Genomic DNA, 20,282 nt, shown 5'->3' with positions numbered 1-20,282 from the left:
TGGAACACTTGGCATCGCTCAAGAGGCTGCAGTAAAAATTTAGGCTACCTCTTATTTTTGGATGCTAGTCTGATTTTTTCTTGATAATTATACTATAACAGACGGGATTACAGATTGAATAGCTTGTATAAAGGCGATATAAACAAATTACTTGTAGCACACATCAAAAACTAATTGCTACACACTAAATGTATTTCTTCATAGTCAAGAACCCCAGGCGTCTTCTAGGTCTAATATTTCTAAGACTCAGTATTAAGTCCAATCAGAATGTCTACTTTCTATGCTAAATGGAATACATAATACAAGTAAAATTCTAATTTGTGAATAGTGAACACGAATCAGTAATAGTGAATAATACAGTTTTAAAAATTCTATCATAATAGGTTTATCTTAAGTGGTAACTTTCTTTTTCACTAAAAACTAGTGTTTGCATTTGGAAAACAAGTATGTAGGATAAAGAATTAGCTCTGTTATTAGTATTTTTTCCTTAAACAGTGTATGGTCTAGATCTATTCAGCTTCAAAGAAAGTGCACTCTCTTCCACACTAAATCATAATAGCAGATCAGTTTGTAATACGGGTTATACAAATGATGTATATTATATTGATGGCAGTGGCTGCTGCCATCAAGCTAACTAGAAGACACGGCAGTGGTGGCAGCGGCGGGGCTGGGGCTGCAAACTCTGGAGCTGGTGGGAGCTCTGCCCCTTCCGAGTCGGGGCAGGAGCCTGCTCAAACCGTGGTTGCAGACCCAGGTTTCCTGCTCTATGGAATAGGCAGGAGACCCACCCTACTGGTCAGAGCTACAGCCACCCAAACCGCAGCTGTGGGTGTGAGCCTCCCTGTGCTCCTGGAGGGGGCCAGGAGCAGGCAGGATGTCCCCTCCTGGGTGCAGCTGCAGTTGGCAGGCCTGAGGCTACAGACCTGGGCGTCCCACTCCACTGAGCTGGCAGGAGCCAGAGAGAAGCAGGAACCCCATTCCTTCTGAGTTGTGGGGTGGGAGCTCCCCGGGTGCAGCCCTCCTCCCAGATGCAGGACCTGGGCATCTTTGCAGCATGCATCCTCTAGGGCCTGTGAAGGCCCATGCAACCTCCCTCTCCACATCCCTTCTGGCTAAGGGATGTCTGCTGCTGCCTGGCTTCTCTCCTCTCCCACACCTGCTCCAATCTTGGAATCGGGTTGGGGCCTAGGGTCATGAATGGCAGTGGGAGGCAGATTGATTCCTGGGTGGAAGGGGATAGGTCCCCAGTAAGGCCCCACCTTCAGGACAGGGAGGGCCTGAAGGCTGGGGGCCTAGCTGCCAGGCCCATGAACCACAGTGGGAACTCTGCAGTGAGAACTTGTGGTACTTTTTCCAACCTGCCCATGGCTGCCTATGGACCAATTGGCACACACTCCCTCCCCCCTTTGAGGTCCATAAAAGCCCTGTGATCAGCCTAAGCAGGGCAGAGGATGGCCAGAGAATGAAGAGGGCAGAGACATTACCTGCCAATCAGCTAGAGAGGACCTACCCTCTCTGCTGATAGCTGGAGATGAGGGAACAACCAGTTGCAGAAAGGAGCTACCCTCTCCACTGAGAGCTGCAGACATCAGGAGGACCAGTTGCTGAGAAGATCTACCCTTCTCCAGGGCCTCTTCTCTGCTTAGAACTGAACACTCAATGGATGACCTTCCTACAGAGAGGAGCTACCCACTCCAGGTCTCCTCTGAGCTGTTAACACTCAATAAAGCTCATTTTCATCTTGTTCACCCTTCACTTGTCTGTGTACCTCATTTTTTCTGGATGCAGGACAAGAACACAGGCAAAGGTGCCATGGCCACAGAAGTCAGATTTCCAGCCAGAATGTTGACACCCCAGAGATCCCATAACAATATGATCATAAGAAAATATATTCATAAAAATTAGTGTAATTGCATATAGCTGAAAAGTTTATGATAAAATGTTACTTATGTGAGTGACACCAGCATAATGGTGGACTATGAAGCTCTAGTCTCTCATTCTCCCTGAAAACATCAAAAGCACAATAGGCTGGCTGAAATAGTTTTATGTGAGCTCTAGAAACCAGGTAAGAATCTATAGAAACAAAGTGAATGCCCAACCAAGAGGAAGTCTTACTGAAATGGTAGAAAATTGTTAAATTTTGCTCACTTTTGCCCTAGTTCCTCCATGGTCTGGTAGAGCAGTCAGAAGGAAGCAGCCATCCAATTCCCAGTTTCTCTCTTGGGGACAGAAGAGAAACTATTTTCAACATTCTGGCTTGTCAGGTGGGTTGGCAGGGGGCGGCGACCATCCAAGAAACGATTTGTCTTACTTGACTTGGGACTCTAATGGGAACAGTTTGCACAGTTTGAATATGAGGTTGGAGGATGAAAGTGAGAGAAGAGAGACAGACCCTCTCATTGTTTTATACTCAGAAAAAGAGAAGTGAAACTAAAGGCAGGTAGCCTGGTGCCTAGGAACCAGACTTGAAACCAAGGAACCAGACCCGAAACCAGGCCTGGGCCTGCCTGAGCTAAGCCTGGTGGTTAAAGATTGACCCCTGACCTTACCGGTTATGTTATCTATAGATTCCAGACATTGTATGGAAAGGCATTGTAAAAATCCCTGTCCTGTTCTGTTTCATTCTGATTACTGGTGCATGCAGCCCCCAGTCACGTATCCCCTGCTTGCTCAAATCGATCATGACTCTCTCACGTGGACCCCCTTAGAGTTGTGAGCCCTTAAAAGGAATAGGAATTGCTCACTCGGAGAGCTGAGCTCTGAGACAGGAGTCTTGCCCGATGCTCCCAGCCAAATAAACCTCTTCCTCCTTTAACTCTGTCGGAGGAGTTTTGTCTGTGGCTCGTCCTGCTACAAAAGCAGTGGTCAGTGCCATGGCACCTGATTGCTGCTGAGGCTGCAGACCTTTAGGTTCTTGGGGGACAGAGTTTATGGGCAGAGAAATACAACAGAACATTCAAGACCTTGAGAAGAAGCAGAGAGGAGACTCTTATGGAAATGAAGATATTTAAAGGTAGCCATTGATATGGGGAATTAGGGAGGAAAAGCACATGCACAGATCCAAGAAAGTTAAATTCCCTGGAAAGACCTGAGAAGAGTCCTAGTCATCACCCTAGACTGGCTGACCAGTGAAGGGCTTCCCCTACAGACAGCCAGTCTGAAAAGGGTTGAAAAGATAGCTATTTTTGTTCTAAGTACCTGATTTTCAACAAAAGACTATAATGGATATAAAGAAACAGGAAAACAGACCTTTCAAGAAAAAATCTTTAGAAACTGACTCTAAAGAAATAATGTTTAAACTTACTTTACAAAGACTTAAAGATAACCATCTTAAATACGCTCGAAGAGCTAACAGGAGACAGACAACTAAAGGAAACAAGAAAACTATGTATAAACAAACAGAATGGCAATAAAAAAGTTAAAGTTACAAAAATAGCCAAAAAACCTGGAGCTTAAAAATACAGTAACTGAATTGAAAAATTCATGGAGTTGTTCAATAGTAGACAGGCAGGAGAATTAGTGAATTTGAAGACAGGTCATTTGAGATTATCAAGTCTGAAGAGCAAAAAGAAAAAAGAAAAGTGAACTAAGGGCACTATGAGATATCACCAAGCACCTAAAAGAATTCATTTACCATTAGATCTGCCCTGTAAGAAATGATAAAAGGTTCTTTAAGTTGAAATGAAAAGACACTACTATAGCCAGTACCCTCAAAAGCCATGTGAAAATATAAAATTCTTCAGTAAAGGTAAATACATGGAGAAACAAAAACCTGTATTATTAAAATTTGGGTTTGTAGCTCAATTTTCAATTCTTTTATCAAATTTGATACTAATATAAATGATTATTAATCTATGTTAATGGGTATATAATATATAAAGATGTAATTTGTGATATCAATAACTACAGGCATGAGGAGTTGTAAAGGAGTTTTTGTATGTGATTAAAGTTATTGGTTTCAGTTTAAAATATATTGTTGTAACTTTAAGATGTTAGATATACCATAATCTCCACAATAACTATATATAGAATATAGAAGAAAGTGAGAAAGAAACCAAGGCCAGGTGCGGTGTCTCATGCCTGGACTCCCGGCATTTTGGGAAGTTGAGGGAAGAGGATTGCTTGAGTCTAAGTGTCCAAGACCAGCCTGGGCAACATAGTAAGACCATCTCTATAAAATGTAAGAAAATATTAGCTGTGTGTGGTGTCACACTTGTAGTCCAAGCTGCTCAGGAGTCTAAGGGAGGGAGGGAGGGTTGCTTGGGCCCAGGAGGTTGAGGCTACAGTGAGCTGTGATCATGCCACTGTACTTCAGTCTGGGTGACAGAGGGAGAACCTGTCTCCAAAAAAAAAAAAAAAAAAAAAAAAAAAGGGAATCAAGACATTACAAAAAAAAGTCAGCTAAACACAAAGGCGGGTAGTAAAGGAAGAAATTAGGGTTTAAAAAAAGCTATAAGACATACAGAAAAATGCCAAAATGGTAAAAGTCCTTCTCTATAAGTAATTACTTTAAATGTAAATAGATTAAATTCTCCAAAAGATAGAGATTTGCAGAATTAATTTTAAAGAGAAAAACAGGATCCAAGTATATGCTGTGTAAATGAAATTCACTTTAGGATATACAAGTATAGGTTGAAAATTAGTAGAAAGATATTACATGCAAGTAGTAACCAAAAGAAAGCAAGATTGGCTATGTTAATATCAGACAAAATGTACAGTAGTTAAAAACTGCTAAAGACAGAAAAACATTAAGCAATGATAAAAGGGGCAATTCATTAAGATAGAATAATTCTATACAAATGTACCAAACATCAGAGTTCTCAAATATATGAAGCAAACACTGACAGAATTGAAGGGAGTGATAGATAGCTTTACAATTATAGTAGGAGATGTCAGTATCTCACTTTTGGTAATGGATAGAACAACCGTACTGAAGACACGTAGGATAATAGAAAACTTGGACAACATATAGGCCAATTGGAGCTAACCAACATATACATTCTACCCAAAGGCAAGTTGTACATTTTTTTCAGGTACACATAGAACTTTAATTCTCCAGAATAGATGGTAAGTTAGGCCACAAAATAAGTCTTCAATAAGTTTGAGACAAATCTTTTATATATAAGGTATCTTTTCCAATCACAAAGGAATGAAACTAGAAAAGGACAGAACATGGAATATCAGCATGCAAGAAAAGTGAGTTTGGATACTTACAGTATACATAATAATTTACCCAAAATGGCTCAAATACCTAAACACAGAAACTAAAATTATAAAACATAGGGTAAAAGCTTCATAACATTGGATTAGGTAATATTTTATTGGATATAATACCAAAAACAACAGGCAACAAATATAAAGATAGATTGGACTGTATCAGAATTAAAAACTTGTGAGCACCAAAGGACTTAATCAGAATAAAAAGGTAACTCATAGCATGAGAAGACATTTGAAAATCATATCTGATAAAGGGCTAATATGTAGAATATATAAAGAGCTCATACATCTCAGTACCCTATTCAAAAATGGTCAAAGACTTGAAGAAACATTTCCTTAAAGATTCATGAATAGCCAATAAGCACATGAAAAGATGCTCAACATCACTTATAATCTGGGAAATACAAATCAATCACAATGAGATGCCATTTCATATCCTCTAGAATTACTACTATGAGAAAATGACAAAGTAAGTGTCATTTTCAAAGTAAGTGGTAAGGGTTTAGAGAAACTGGAACCATGTGCACTACTAGTAGGAATGTTAATGGTACAGCCACTATGAGAAACAGTATGGATATTCAAAAAATAGTAAGGTAATATGATCTAGCAATTCTACTCCTGGGTATATGCCCAAAAGAATTAAAAGCATGGTCTTGAAGAGATATTTGTATACCCATGTTCATGGCAACATATTCACAATAGCCAAAAGGTGGAAGCAACCCAAGTATTGATAGGTGAACAAATATAAAATATACATATATGGTATAATATTATTCAGCCTGAAGAAAGTAGGAAATTGATACTTGCTACAATCTGAAGTGTTTTGGAGATAAGTGAATTAAGACAGCCATAAAATGATAAATTGTTTGATTTTGCTTATGAGGTAGTAGTAGTTAAATTCAGAAAGAACAGATGCTCTGGGCTGGAAGGAGAGGGAATTGGCAGTTATTTAATAGGTACAGAGTTTCAGTCTTTCAATATGAAAAAACTTCTAGGGATGAATGGTGGCAATGGTAGAACAATGTGAATGTATTTCATGTCACTGAATGTTATGCTTAAAACTTTCTTTTGAGAAGCATCTGTTCATGTCCTTTGCTCATTTTTGACTGGATGTTTTTTAAATTTGTTTAAGTTCCTTGTAGATTCTGGATATTAGACCTTTGTCAAATGCATAGTTTCAATATTTTCTCCTATTTTGTAGGCTGTTTACTCTGTTGGTAGTTTTTTTTTCTTTTTCTTGAGATGGAGTCTCGCTCTGTCACCCAGGCTGGAGTGCAGCAGTGTGCTTTCAGCTTACTGCAACCTCTGGCTCCTGGTTCAAACAATTCTGTCTCAGCCTCCCAAGTAGCTGGGATTACAAGTGTGTACCACCATGCCCAGCTAATTTTTGTATTTTTAGTAGAAACAGGGGTTCACCATGTTGGTCAGGCTGGTCTCGAACTCTTGTCATTGTAATCTGCCTGTCTTGGCTTCCCAAAGTGTTGGGATTAAAGGTGTGAGCCACTGCACCCGGATGGTAACTTTTTTGCTGTGGTCTTCAATTAGGTCCCACTTGTCAATTTTTGTTTTTGTTGCAATTGCTTTTGGGGACATAGTCATAAATTCTTTGCCAAAGCCTATGTTGAGAAGCATATCTCCTAGATTTTCTCCCAGGATTTATAGTTTGAGGTTTTGCATTAAATCTTTGATCCATCTTAAGTTGATTTTTGTATACAGTGAGAGGTAGGAGTTCAGTTTCATTCTTTGGCATATGGCTAGACAGTTTTTCCAGAACCATTTATCAAATAGGGAGTCCTTTCCTGCATTGTTTTTCTTGATTTTTGTCAAATACCAGGTAGGTGTGTGGGTTTATTTATGGGTTCTCTATTCTGGTCAACTGGTCTGTCTTTTGTACCAGTACCATGCTGTTTTTATTACTGTAGTTTTTATAGTATAGTTTGAAGTCAGGAAATGTGATGCCTCTGGCTTTGTTCTTTCTGCTTAGGATTACTTTGGCTATTTGGGCTGCTTTTGAGTCCAGGGGATTTTAGAATTGATTTTTCTAATTCTCTGGAAAACATCATTGATATTTTGATAGGCATTGTGTTGAATCTGTAAGTTGCTTTGGACAGCATGGCCATTTTAACTATTGATTCTTTTAATCTGTGAGCATGAAATATTTTTCCGTTTTTTTAATGTCATCTGATTTTTTTCAGCAGTGTTTTATAGTTCTCCTTGTAGGGATCTTTCACCAACTTGGTTAGATGAATGCCTAGGTATTTCATTTTCTTTATGGCTATTGTAAATGAGATTGTTCTTGATTTGGTTCTCAGCTAGAACATTACTGGTGTGTATAAATGCTGATTTTTGTACATTGGTGTAGAAGACATAGAAGCCAACAAACATTTAAAAAAGTGTTTAACATAACTAATCAGAAATGCAAATCAAAACCACAATGAGACACTATCTCACACTAGTCAGAATCATGATTTAAACACTGGCAAGGCTGCAGAGAAAAGGGTGTGCTTATAAACTGTTGGTAGCAATGAAAACTAGTTCAGCCACTGTGGAAAACAATTTGGATATTTCTTTTAAGAACTTAAAATAGAACTACCGTTGGATCCAGCAATCCTACTAGTGAGCATATATCCAAAGGAAAAGAATTCATTCTATCAAAAAGACACACACACCCATATGTTCATTGCAGTGCTATTTACAATAGCAAAGACATGGAATCAATCTTAGTTGCCCATCATGGTACATATATACATTGGAATACTATGCAGCCATAAAAAGAGTGAAATCATGTCCTCTGCAGCAACATGGATGGAGCTGGAGGCCATTATCCTAAGTGACCAAATGTAAGAAAAGAAAATGAAATACTACATGCTCTCACAAGTGGGAGCTAAACACTGAATACACATGAACATAAAGATGGGAACAATAGACACTGGGGACTACTAGTTGGGGGAGGCAAAGGGGGTTGGGTGAAGAACCACGTGTTGGGTACTATACTTACTGTCTGGGTGATGGGATCATTAGAACCCTGAGCCTCAGTGTCACACAATTTACTCATGTAACAAGTTGTCATGTGTACCCTTTAATCTATAATAACAGTTGAAATTTTAAAAACTTACCATCTTAGCCATTTTTGCATTAAATATTTCACCACAATTAAGGTTTTAAAAGTTTAAAAAGCAGATTCAGGATATTTTATGAAATGAAAGTTTTATGAAAAATGTGTATATATATATTTGCCCTGTTTTAGCACATATAAAGTGGTAATTAAGGAGAGTTTAAGGAAGGGACTCTTTTCAGAGAAATCTGCAGGATTAAATGAACTGTGCTAGGTATCATCCATTCATTCTTCCAAATCCACTCTCCACCTAGCTTCTGTCTGCCCTATATCCCAAAAGGTTGATCAGTATGGATGACATACAGTTTTTTATCCTCTGGCTCTGGTTAAGCTTGGCCAGTGGAAACTCTGTTCATGATTTTTGCATGTTAAGTTATGTTACTGGTCTTTGTCATACTGATTTTTAAGCACTTTATATAAGTAGATAGCCTAAAGAAGTAAATTCCTATGTGTGGAACTTCAGATATGATAGGGCAAAGGTGCTGTGGGAGAGGAATAGATTGTTCTGCAAGATCAATAAAATTTCTTCACAGGCACACAGACTCCCCTGCCCCCACCCTCTTCCACCTCCTTCCAGTCTACCCCAGCAGATCTCCTTGGTATAAACTTACATAAATCTTACATTTTTTGTGATGGGATTGAAAAACTGGAAAGTGTACTTGTTTGGCTTGGAGTTAGGAGATCCCGTTTTGATTTGTCTTCTAACCGGGTAATCATGGGAGAGCTATTATGTCTCTTGTAAGTGGCTGAAAATGCCTACTCATGTAGGTTATGGGGAAGCTTTCATAATATGTGAAAGAATCCAGCAGTGTCTAGTTAAGGAGAACAATAGATGCTAAAGGTGGAAGGAGGACAAAGGGAATCATCTACAGCATTCTCATTCCTCAAGAACCAAGGAAATATATTTCACTTCCTCCAAAAGACTTCCCCAGAATCTCCTTTTGACTTAGATACAAGAGATAATTCCAGGCTAAGCATAATCAAATGCTGCTCTTGCTAATGCAATACTAATTTTATTCTATGAATAGCATTTCAGTGTTTGTAAACATTTCCATGCCAATAGAACCCTTGACCCTTGCATTTGCCCTTTATGCCCCATTACAACAGTCATTGTATTATTTCAGGGTCTCCTCTTCTCATTTTAACTGTAGTAGTGGCCTCCTCACTGTCTTCCTGTCTCTAGCTTAGCTTGACTAGCTTCACAACTCTTCCACAGCCTCTAGAAGGAATTGTAACTTCCTATCATGGGAACCCAAAGTCTGTCACAAAAACTCGTAATTGCTGAAACCCTTGTATCTGTTATAACTGCTGGAGAATATGACGTTCGCCTTGTTTCTGCCTTCCAACTCTCACATGGGTGCATCTGATTGATGCACAACATCAATTTGGGGGCAAGGGAATTTGGGAAGTGTAGTTCTTAGGTCTTCAATCCCTATGATAAAGGGGAAGGCAGAGAAGCAAATAGAAATGTGTGCTTGAACACAACCAAAGCCCCATATCACCTGGCTACCCCTTCCTGATGATTGGGCCCCAACATCTTAAGCCTCTCCTCTCATTCATTGTGTGCTCTAGTCTCACTGAACATCTGGCTCTTTCCTGGGATGTATCCTAGCTTATGCTCTCTTCTTCATTGGTGGCCCTTTCTTCCTGCAATTGGCCTAGCTCACGTTCACCACTCCTTTAGGCATTAATTCATACCTCACCTTCTTACGGAAGTTGTCCTGATCACCCTGTCTGGTTGGGTGCACTTTGCCCATGCTTCCATGTCACCATATATTCATGTCATGCCTTATACTCATCTGTTTACTTGTCTGAACTCCCCAGAGGTTGCGGCTTCTAGAAATTAGGGATTTTATTTCAGTCTTGGTATCTCTAACACAGTGTCTTATTTAGTGCTTATTTATCCACAGGAAAGAAAAGACATTCAGCAAATAATTACACCACACGTACCCACAAGCCAGATACCATGATGGTTTTATTCATATTTTTACACCCAGAAATTATCTACTTTTAAGATTCACTAGGAGACACAAGCAAGTAATGCCATACCAAAAAGAGAAAAGGCTAAAAGTTAGTATGAGGATTGGGGGAGAATGTGCCACAGACAAGCGTGAGAAGATGCAAACAACCATGCTGTAAAGTCTTCATTTATTTGAAGAAATCATTGTGATACTTTCTGCCACCAATTATCTTTCCTCTTCCAATTAATGAGTGAAAGGTCATCTATGGAGCCAGGTTTGTAACCCCATTCCACTTCAGTATAATCCTTCCTTCTTCTACCACTAGGAGCAGGGTGGTTATCAGAGACCTCAAACTTCTCTTCTGTATCCTTACAAGGAGAAATTCATCCACAAACTGCTTCCACCCCCAGCCATGAGCCAGGGCATTAAAGCACAGGACACAATTCCCCCGGGCTGACCAGCCCTTCAGGAACCCCCCGGCCTCCTTGAGCCTGAAAGCCTTGGGGTTTCTGGCCCTGTCAAGGGTAATTAGGGACTCCTGTACAAATGAAGCCTGTAGTCTATCAAATGTGTAGACATATGTGGTTGGCAGCGAGTGGGGCTATGGCTTAGCAAGTACTGGAGTCTCATTATGGAGACACATGATCCTTGTCTGCTTTGCTAGGAGAAAACCAGACCATTTCTTTTTTCTCCCCTTTCCCCTATGTTTCCAATCGGTCTGCAGCCCTGAGATTGCTCATAGGGAGAGAAAGGTGAAAGTATATAAAAATCTGATTTTGTTAGATGCAGAATTGTATGTCCAGTTAATGTTTAAAACTTTTAAGGCTTTGGTCTCAGAGACCTAGCCTGGAAGCAGGAGACATTTATTCAGGTCCTCTTTACACATAAACATGTTTCAGCTCATTCCCCTGCTCTATAAAGAACACAAGTTGGTTCTTAACCTTTTCTCTCATCGCAGATCCCTTTGGAAATCTATAGAAAGTCATGGATCCTCAGGAAGTAAGTGCAACTTATGTCTTAGCCACATTAAAACTTGGTTTTTATCTCACTATTCCTTTACAGTATAATCACTGGGGACATTTTCCCCCGTACCTAGACGTAAATCCTAACAGATCCTATTTCCCAGGATGTAAATCCAAACAGATTCCTTCACACCTAAATATTAAGTCTGTAGTCACTTTATGTTAAAGCATAGGTTTCATTTAGAAGTCAGAATATCTAAGAAATTAACCTGAACTCCAAACTTTATTTGTAGTGTGTTCTTTCTCAGTTTGGTCCTGCGCTTGTGTGAAAGGTTCAAAAAGGGAAGGAGGGAGTCAGATGCAGTGGCTCACGACTATAATCCCACCACTTTGGGAGGCCAAGGCGGGCGGATCACAAGGTCATGAGTTCAAGACCATCTGGCTAACACGGTGAAACCCCATCTCTACTAAATTAAAAAAAAAAAAAAAATAGCCAGGCCTGGTGGCAGGTACCTGTGGGTCCCAGCTACTTGGGAGGCTGAGGAAGGAGAATGGCATGAACCTGGGAGATAGAGCTTGCAGTGAGCTGAGATTGTGCCACTGCACTACAGTCTGGGTGACAGAAAAAAAAAAAAAAGGGAAGGAGGGAAATAAGGTGATAGGAAAGTCCTTCTGGAGCTGGCCTTATGTTCTAATTGTGGCAGATGTTTAGAGTTGAGTCCTTTCCTTGTCCTTGGGGCTTTGGAGCTTCTTACTGAGCACCACCTGAGCCTACAGTATTTGTGATGTGGACCATGAACATTCTCTTTACATGGCTTCTTGGCACCTCTTAAGGTTTAGATTTTAGATCCTTGCTCTCAAATTTTCTAGACCTGTGGCAGAAGCTCTTGGGCAGGTGATATTGTTTGGCTGTGTCCCCAACCAAATTTCACTTTGAATTGTAATAATGCGCACATGTCAAGGGCAGGGCCAGGTGGAGATAATTGAATCATGGGGGAGGTTTCCCCCATACTGTTCTCGTGGTAGTGAATAAGGCTGAGATCTGATGGTTTTATAAGTGGGAGTTGCCCTGCACAAGCTCTTATCTGCCATCATGTAAGATGAGGCTTTGCTTCTCCTTTGCCTTCCACCATGATTGTGAGGCTTACCCCAACTATGTGGAACCGTGAGTCTATTAAACCTCTTTCCTTTATGAATTACCCAGCCTTGGGTGTGTCTTTATTAGCAGCATGAGAACAGGCTAATATAGCAGGTTTCATACCACCTTTGAGCATCGGTCTCCCTCCTACTTCTGGCCCCAGGAAATACTCCCATATCTCTAGTCTCAACAGAGTCTGGGGGGTGCAGATTGACTTTAGAGCAGTCTCTGTCCCTGTGCCACAGGTAGCTTCAGCTTTCCCAGGAGTGAGTCCCGCATTAGTCTTATGTCTCCCCACATCTTTCAATGGTACTATGGAAGCTCCCTTGACATTAGGCTGAAAGTGAAGAAATTAGCATCCCCCCCAACACTTCCCTGACTCTTTTGGATGGAGGTGGAAATCTCCCAGACAGTAACTGTTATCTTCATACATCCTTTGTTTTCTCTACATTCTTATCCTTTCTTATGCTCTTGTTCTGCCTGGATCCCGAGAGTCCTGGATCTGGTTCTCTGAATTTCTTTTGGTATCTGCTATCTAACTGTGGGATTACAAAGGACATGAAAGAGACTATCACGGTGGTGTTTCAATAAAAATTGAAACATCCTAACAATATATACATACCCAACATCCTAAACAATATATACATACTTTTCATATGGTTTCAGGGCTTTAAGTCAATGAATAGAAGCCAGGGCAAGAGTGCTTAGGTTAGACTCATTGATTCAGTTTTCATTAAGTTCCTGCTACATCCCTATGTTCTATATCAGTTGGACATCAATTAATCCAATAGGGATACAGGGGGTAAATATGTTTGAGCCCTTACCTTTTAAAATATGTAAACCAGTTATCAGAATACTTTGTGGTAAATGCTATAATGGAATAGGGAGGTATGGGGGAAGGCACTGGTGTCAATTAAGTAAATAAGGAAAAGTCCCAGAAGAAATGATACTTCAAAGGAGACCCAAGGTAGAAAAAAATGGGGTAGAGGTGGTTGAGGGCACCCCAAAGGAAAGGATCACCACACATAAAAATGGATAACTGTAACAAGATGGAGAAAGCAGTTCTCACGGGGGCACCTGATGGAAGATGAGTTTAGAAAAGGTAGCAGGGGTGTGGGGCCTTGATTGCCTCACTCAGGAGGTCCTCTAAGCATTATTCCAAGCCTCCACATTGCTCATCAGGATTAACTTCAGATTTGTGAAATAGGCAGGAAGCCATGGTGGAGCATCTTTAGTAACTGAGGCATGAGATTATGCTAGCCTGGATGAAGGTTGAGGAGCAATGGTGGAAGAGGTAGAATTAGTAAAACTTGAATGTAGCAGAAGGGAGAGGAAAAGTCTAATATGATTAAGGTTCATGGCTTAGGAAATAGAGTGGCTATTTTCAGAGGGAAAAATAACATAGGTGGAAGCAGAGCAAGATGGTAAAATAGAAAATTCCACCAATCATCTTACCCCTCAAGGATACCAAGTTAACAGCTATCTACACAGAAAAAAACATCTTTATAAAGAACCAAAAGAGTCAGCTGAGCCCTCTGAGTACCTGGTTTTAACTTCATATTGCTGAAAGAGTCACTGAAGAATTGGAAAAACTGTCCTAAATCACCATCATCACCTCTCCCAGCCCCAGAAACACCTATGTGGTGTAGAGTGTCTGAGTGCTGAGGGAGGGAGAACAGCAATTGTGAGGCAATGAACTCAGTGATGTTTTGTTAGAGCAGAAAGGAAACCTGAACCAAACTCAGCTGATCCACACCCATGAAGGGAGCATTTAAACCACCCCTAGCCAGAGGAGAATCCCCAATCCCAGAAGTCTGAACTTGACTTCCCACAAACCTTACCACCAAGGGCTTAAGCAGTCTTGGTCTCCAAGTAAACTTGAAAGGCAATCTAGGCCATAATGACTGCAACCTGTAGGCAAGTAGTAGAGCTGAACTAGGCCCAGAGACAGTGTTCTCTGGGGTACACCACCTACTGAGACACCAGCTGGGGCAGCAAAGGGAGTGCTAGCATCGCCTCTCCCCTAATCCCAGGCTGTACAGCTCACAGCTCCAAAAGAGACCCCTTCCTTCCACTTGAGAAGGAAGAATGGGGAAGACTTTGTCTTGTACCTTGGATACCAGCTCAGCCACAGAAGGCTAGGGCACCAAAGTCAAGAGGTCCCCTTTCTAGGTCTTAGTCCCCCAGACAACATTTCTAGAGAGACACCCTGGGCCAGAAGAGAACCTTGAAGGAAATAACAGTCCTTCCAGCATTCACCACCAGCTAAAGTGCTGAAGGAAAAACCTTTTACCCTAGAATAGTACATCAAACAAAAATATTCTTCAAACATGGAGAAATAAAAACCTTCCCAGACTAATAAAATCTAAGGTATTTCATCAATACCAGACCCATCCTATAAGAAATGCTAAAGGGAATACTTCAATCAGAAAGAAAAAGACATTAATGAACAGTAAATAATCATCTGAAGGTACAAAACTTACTGGTAATAGTAAGTACACAGAGAAACACTATTATAAACACTAACTGTATAAACTACTCTTATGCTAAGTAGAAACACTAATCAAATAATAATGACAACAACTTCAAGAAACAGTACAATAAGATACAAATAAAAGCAAAAAGTTAAAGTGAGGGGACAAACAAGATTAATGTTTAGTTCTCTTTGCTTGCATGTTTATGCAAGCCTTGTGGTGACCTCAAACCAAAAAACATGCAACAGATACACAAAAAATAAGGAAGAAACTAAATTATATCAGAGAAAAATCATCTTCACTAGAGGGAGACAGGAAAGAAATACCATAGAACCACCAGAAAATACCAAAATGACAGAAGTCTTTACCAATAATATTGAATGTAAGTGAACTAAACTCTCCAATCAAGAGACATAGACTGGCTAAATGGATTAAAAAACAAGACCCATTGATCTGTTGCCTATAAGAAACACTTCACCTATAAAGACACACATAGGCTGAAAATAAAAAGAACTATTTCATGCCAATGGAAACAATAAAACCAGGAGTCACTATACTTACATCAAACAAAATAGATTTGAAGACAAACTGTAAGAGACAAAGAAAGTCACTATATAACGATAAAGGGGTCAATTCAGCAAGAGGATATAGCAATTTTAAATATATATGGACTTAAAATAATGGGAGTACCTAGATATATAAGGAACATATTAGAACTAGAGAGATAGACCTTAATACAGTAATAGTTGGAGACTTCAACACCCTACTTTCAGCATTAGGCAGATATTCCAGACAGAAAATCAAAGACAATCTGCATTATGTTGCAAATGGATCTGATATTTACAAAACATTTCATCCAAGAGCTGCAAAGTACATATTCATTTCCTTAGCACACAGATCATTCTCAATGATAGACCATGTTAGGTCACAAAACAAGTCACAAAACCTTCAGAAAATTGAAATAATATCAAGCACCTTATCTGACCACAGTGAAATAAAACTGAAAACAAGAGGAATTTGGGAAACTATACAAATACATAGAAACTAAACAATGTTTCTCATGATGAGTGGGTCAATGAAGAAGTTAAAGAAACTGAAAACCTTCCTGAAACAAATGATAATGGAAACAACATACCAAAATCTGTGGGATATAGCAAAAGCAGTAATCAGAGGGAAGTTTATAGCTATAAGTCCCTACATCTAAAGGAGGAAAAACTTTAAATGATACATCCTGAATGAGAAAAGCAAGAGCAAACCAAATCCAAAATTAGAAGCAATAACTAGAGCAGAAAGAAGTGAAAAAAATATAAAAGATCAATAAAACAGAAAGTTGGTTTTCTGAGAAGTTAAAAACGAACCTTTAGTTAGACTAAGAAAAAAAGATCCAAATAAATAAAATCAGAAATGAAAAAGGAGACATTACAACTGATACTACAGAAATTCAAAAGATAATTAGTAACTGCCGTGAGCAACTGTCTGCCAATAAACTGGAAAATCTGAAAGAAATTGATGAATTCCTAGATACATATGACCTACCAAGATTGAACCAGGAAGAAATTCAAAACCTGAATAGACTAACAAGTAACAAGATCAAAGCCATAATAAAACGTCTTCCAGTATTAAAAAAAAAAAAAGCCCAGGACCTGATGGCTTATTGCTGAATTCTGCCAAATATTTAAAGAATAACTAACATCAATTCTACTCAAATTATTCCAAGAAATAGAGAAGGGAATACTTCCAAACTCATTCTATGAAGCTAGTAGTGCCAAAACCAGAGAAACACATATCAGAAGAAAACTACAGGCCAATATCTGATGAATATTGATGCAAAAATCCTAAAAAATATATTGGCAAACAAATTCAACAATACATTAGAAAGACCATTCATCATGACCATGTGAGATTTATCTCTGGGATGCAAGATGGTTCAAGATATGCAAAATAAATAAAATATGATATATCAACAGAAATAATGACAAAAAACCATATGATCTTTCCAGTTGATGTGGAAAAAGCATTTGATAAGATTTAACAACCCTTCATAATAAAAACCCTAAAGAAACTGGATATAGAAGGAACCTACCTCAACATAATAAGAGTTATATGACAGACCCACAGCTAGTATCATACTGAATGGGGAAAAACTGAAAGCCTTTTCTCTAAAATCTGGAACACAACAAGGATGTCCACTGTCACCACTGTTATTCAGCATATTCCTAGAAGTCCTAGCTAGAGCAATCAGACAAGAGAAAGGCATAAAGGACATGGAAATTGGAAAGGAAAGTCAAATTATCCTTGTTTGCTGATGAAAAACCTAAAGACTTCACAAGAAAACTTATGACTGAAATCTGGTGAAGTTGCAAGATGTAGAATCCCACATACAAAAATCAGTAGCATTTTTATATGCCAACGATGAACATAAAAAAAAAATTGAAAAGCAATTGTATTATAGCCACTCATAAGATTAAATACCTGGAAATTATCTTAACCAAATAAGTGAAAAATCTCTATAATGAAAACTATAAAACACCAATGAAGAAAATTTAAAGAGGACACACAAAAAAGTGGAAAAATACTCTGTTCATGGATTGCAAGAATCAATATTGTTAAAATGTTCATACTTCCCAAAGCAATCTACAGATTCAATGCAATCCCTGTCAAAATACCAATGACATTCTTCATGAAAAAAGAAAAAAAATCCTAAGATTTATATGGAATCACAAAAGACCCAGAATAGCCAAAGCTATCCTAAGCAAAAAGGACAAAACTGAAGGAACCACATTACTTGACTTCAAAATTATACCACAGAGCTTTAGTAAACAAAACAGCATGGTAGTGGCATAAAAACAGACATAGACCAATAGATCAGAATAGAGAGCCCAGAAACAATTCTACACACCTATGGTAAACTCATTTTTGAAAAAGGTGCCAAGAATACATGCTAGGAAAAAGACAGTCTCTTCAATAAATGGTGCTGGGAAAACTGGATATCCATATGCAAAATGGAACTACTCCCCTATCTCTCACCATATACAAAAAATGAAATCAAAATGAGTTACATACTTAAATCGAAGCCTTCAGACTATGAAACTACTATAGACTATGAAAACATTGGGGAAAATCTCCAGGACATTGGTCAGGGCAAAGACTTCTTGAGCACTATTCCACAAGCACAGACAACCAAAGCAAAGATGGACAAATGGGATCACATTAAATTAAAAGGCTTCTGCATAGCAAATGATACAATCAAAAGGGAAGAGACAACCCACAGAATGAGAATATACTTGCAAACTACTCCTCTGACAAGAAGATTAATAACCAGAATATATAAGGAACTCAACTTCTAGAAAAAAAGCTAAACTGATCAAAAGATGGGCAAAAGATTTGAATTAGACATTTCTCAAAAGACAAAGGTCAAACAGGCATAGAAAAAGGTGCTCATCATTGATTAGAGAAATGTAAATGAAAACTATGAGATGTCATCTCACCCCAGTTAAAATGGCTTATATCCAAAAGAAAGGCAAAAACAAATGCTGGTGAGGATGTGTAGAAAAGGGAATACTTGTACACTATTAGCGGGAATGTAAATTAATACAACTACTATGGAAAGCAGTTTGGAGGTTCCTCAAAAAACTAAAAGTTTAACTATCATATGATTTAGCAATCTCACTGCTGGTTATATACCCAAAAGAAAGGAAATCAGTATAGAGTATAGATAAGAGAAACTATGAGCATTGGTCAGAGGAGCAATATCAAGAATTAGCTTCAAAGAGTAAACCCATTGTAAGAATAGGAATTGAATTAAAGTGTTGGGACTGACATGCCAGGCTGAGGTCCCTGACCAGACCAGCCAACTATGGTTCCTATGCCTATCAAATCTCTCCCAATAATCTTTATGTACTAGAAAAAAAGACTTTCATTTGGTTTCTATCCATCACACCTCTACTCCTGCCCACAAATAATTCTTGATGCATCCCTGTCAGTTGTCTATCCTCCCTTACTTCTGTTGGCAGGGGCACCTGCTTCTGGATTCTGCCCTTTGCTTTATAGTGAGCTCTCTGACTGCTATGTTTTATTTCAATATTGAGTGTATCTGATATTTACTAAAATACTGCTCAGTAAGTGGTAAAAATAAAGAAGCACTGTCCATGCTTTTTGATGCACATAAACATTAGGAAAAGTTAAATGTCTGTATGATTCTATAAAGTTCCAAGAGATTCTTTGATTATTCTTCACTTATTAAAACTGTTGGTAGTGAAAAAACAAAAACCTTTTTTTTTTTTCAGTCTTTGGAAGAGGCTATGACTCTGAGTCATTGTAGAGTTACTCTGAGAACCAAGCAGTTCATCAATTTTGGGATATTGAGGACAAGTCAGAGGTAAGAGCCAAAAAAAGAGGTAAATGGACTGCAAATACTACCTAGGAGGCAAAATGAGTGACCAAGGACGTGAAACCAAGGCCAGTTGTCAAGGGTCAGTGGTTACAGGTCGTATCCTAAGTCAGGAGGCATTGTATCATAGTTGAAATATGATACTTCAAGGCAGTAACGAATTGGCTGATATTAGGGTCACCAGATGCCAAGGTGGCTAAGAGTTGTAACAAAAGTTAACTAGTTATGGACAAAAGTTAACTTAAGAATATTAATGTGGAGCACTTTAGAATAGTGTCAAGAGTAAGACTTGGGTATCTGATGAATTTCTCCCAAGCTCCAGAATCACACATACAGCCACAGACTCAATATCTCCCCTTTATTGTCTACCACCTCACACATGGCCAAACCCAGAGCCATAGGCATAAACTGAGGGAAATGTACTGCTGCATAAGTGATGGGTCTGAGCTATCTGTTTATTAGCTTGTTTGAGCCTTCCAGTTCCACCCATGTTTGATCTTTAATGTACCATTTCAATATTTTGATGGAGTGTTGCTGGGCCCATCTGACCTTATGACTTGGTGGGTCTGGCAGGATTCAGTTCATGATCGGGAGTGTGGGGGTACTATAACATTCAATTTGGTGGTAGTTGAGGGCAGTTTGAAGGACTAACTGGTGATAGAAGTAGAAACAGAAGAGAATTTTTGTACTATCAAAGAAAACCATTTTCAAGATATGAAATAGTTATGAGGGCATAAATAAAGTTAGGAGAAAAGATCAACTAGATTATAAACTATAAAGTTATTTCTACTTTTTCTAGGCTCAGAAGAACACATCTGAAAGTAACTTAAAAACTTATAGGTTTGACATAAGAATACTTCTGTTAATCAGAGAAAGAATAGGATGCAAGAGTAGAAAATATGCAACTTTTGTAAAAGGAGAAGGTAGAGTTTTTTTTTTTTTTTTTTTTTTTTTTTTTTTTTTTTTTTTTTTTTTAAATTTATTTATTATTATTAAACTTCAAGTTGTAGGGTACATGTGCACAA

The sequence above is a fragment of the Chlorocebus sabaeus genome, chromosome 20, assembly GCF_047675955.1.
Source record: "Chlorocebus sabaeus isolate Y175 chromosome 20, mChlSab1.0.hap1, whole genome shotgun sequence".
Lineage (NCBI taxonomy): Eukaryota > Metazoa > Chordata > Mammalia > Primates > Cercopithecidae > Chlorocebus > Chlorocebus sabaeus.
Note: the sequence above shows the minus strand (reverse complement) of the source record.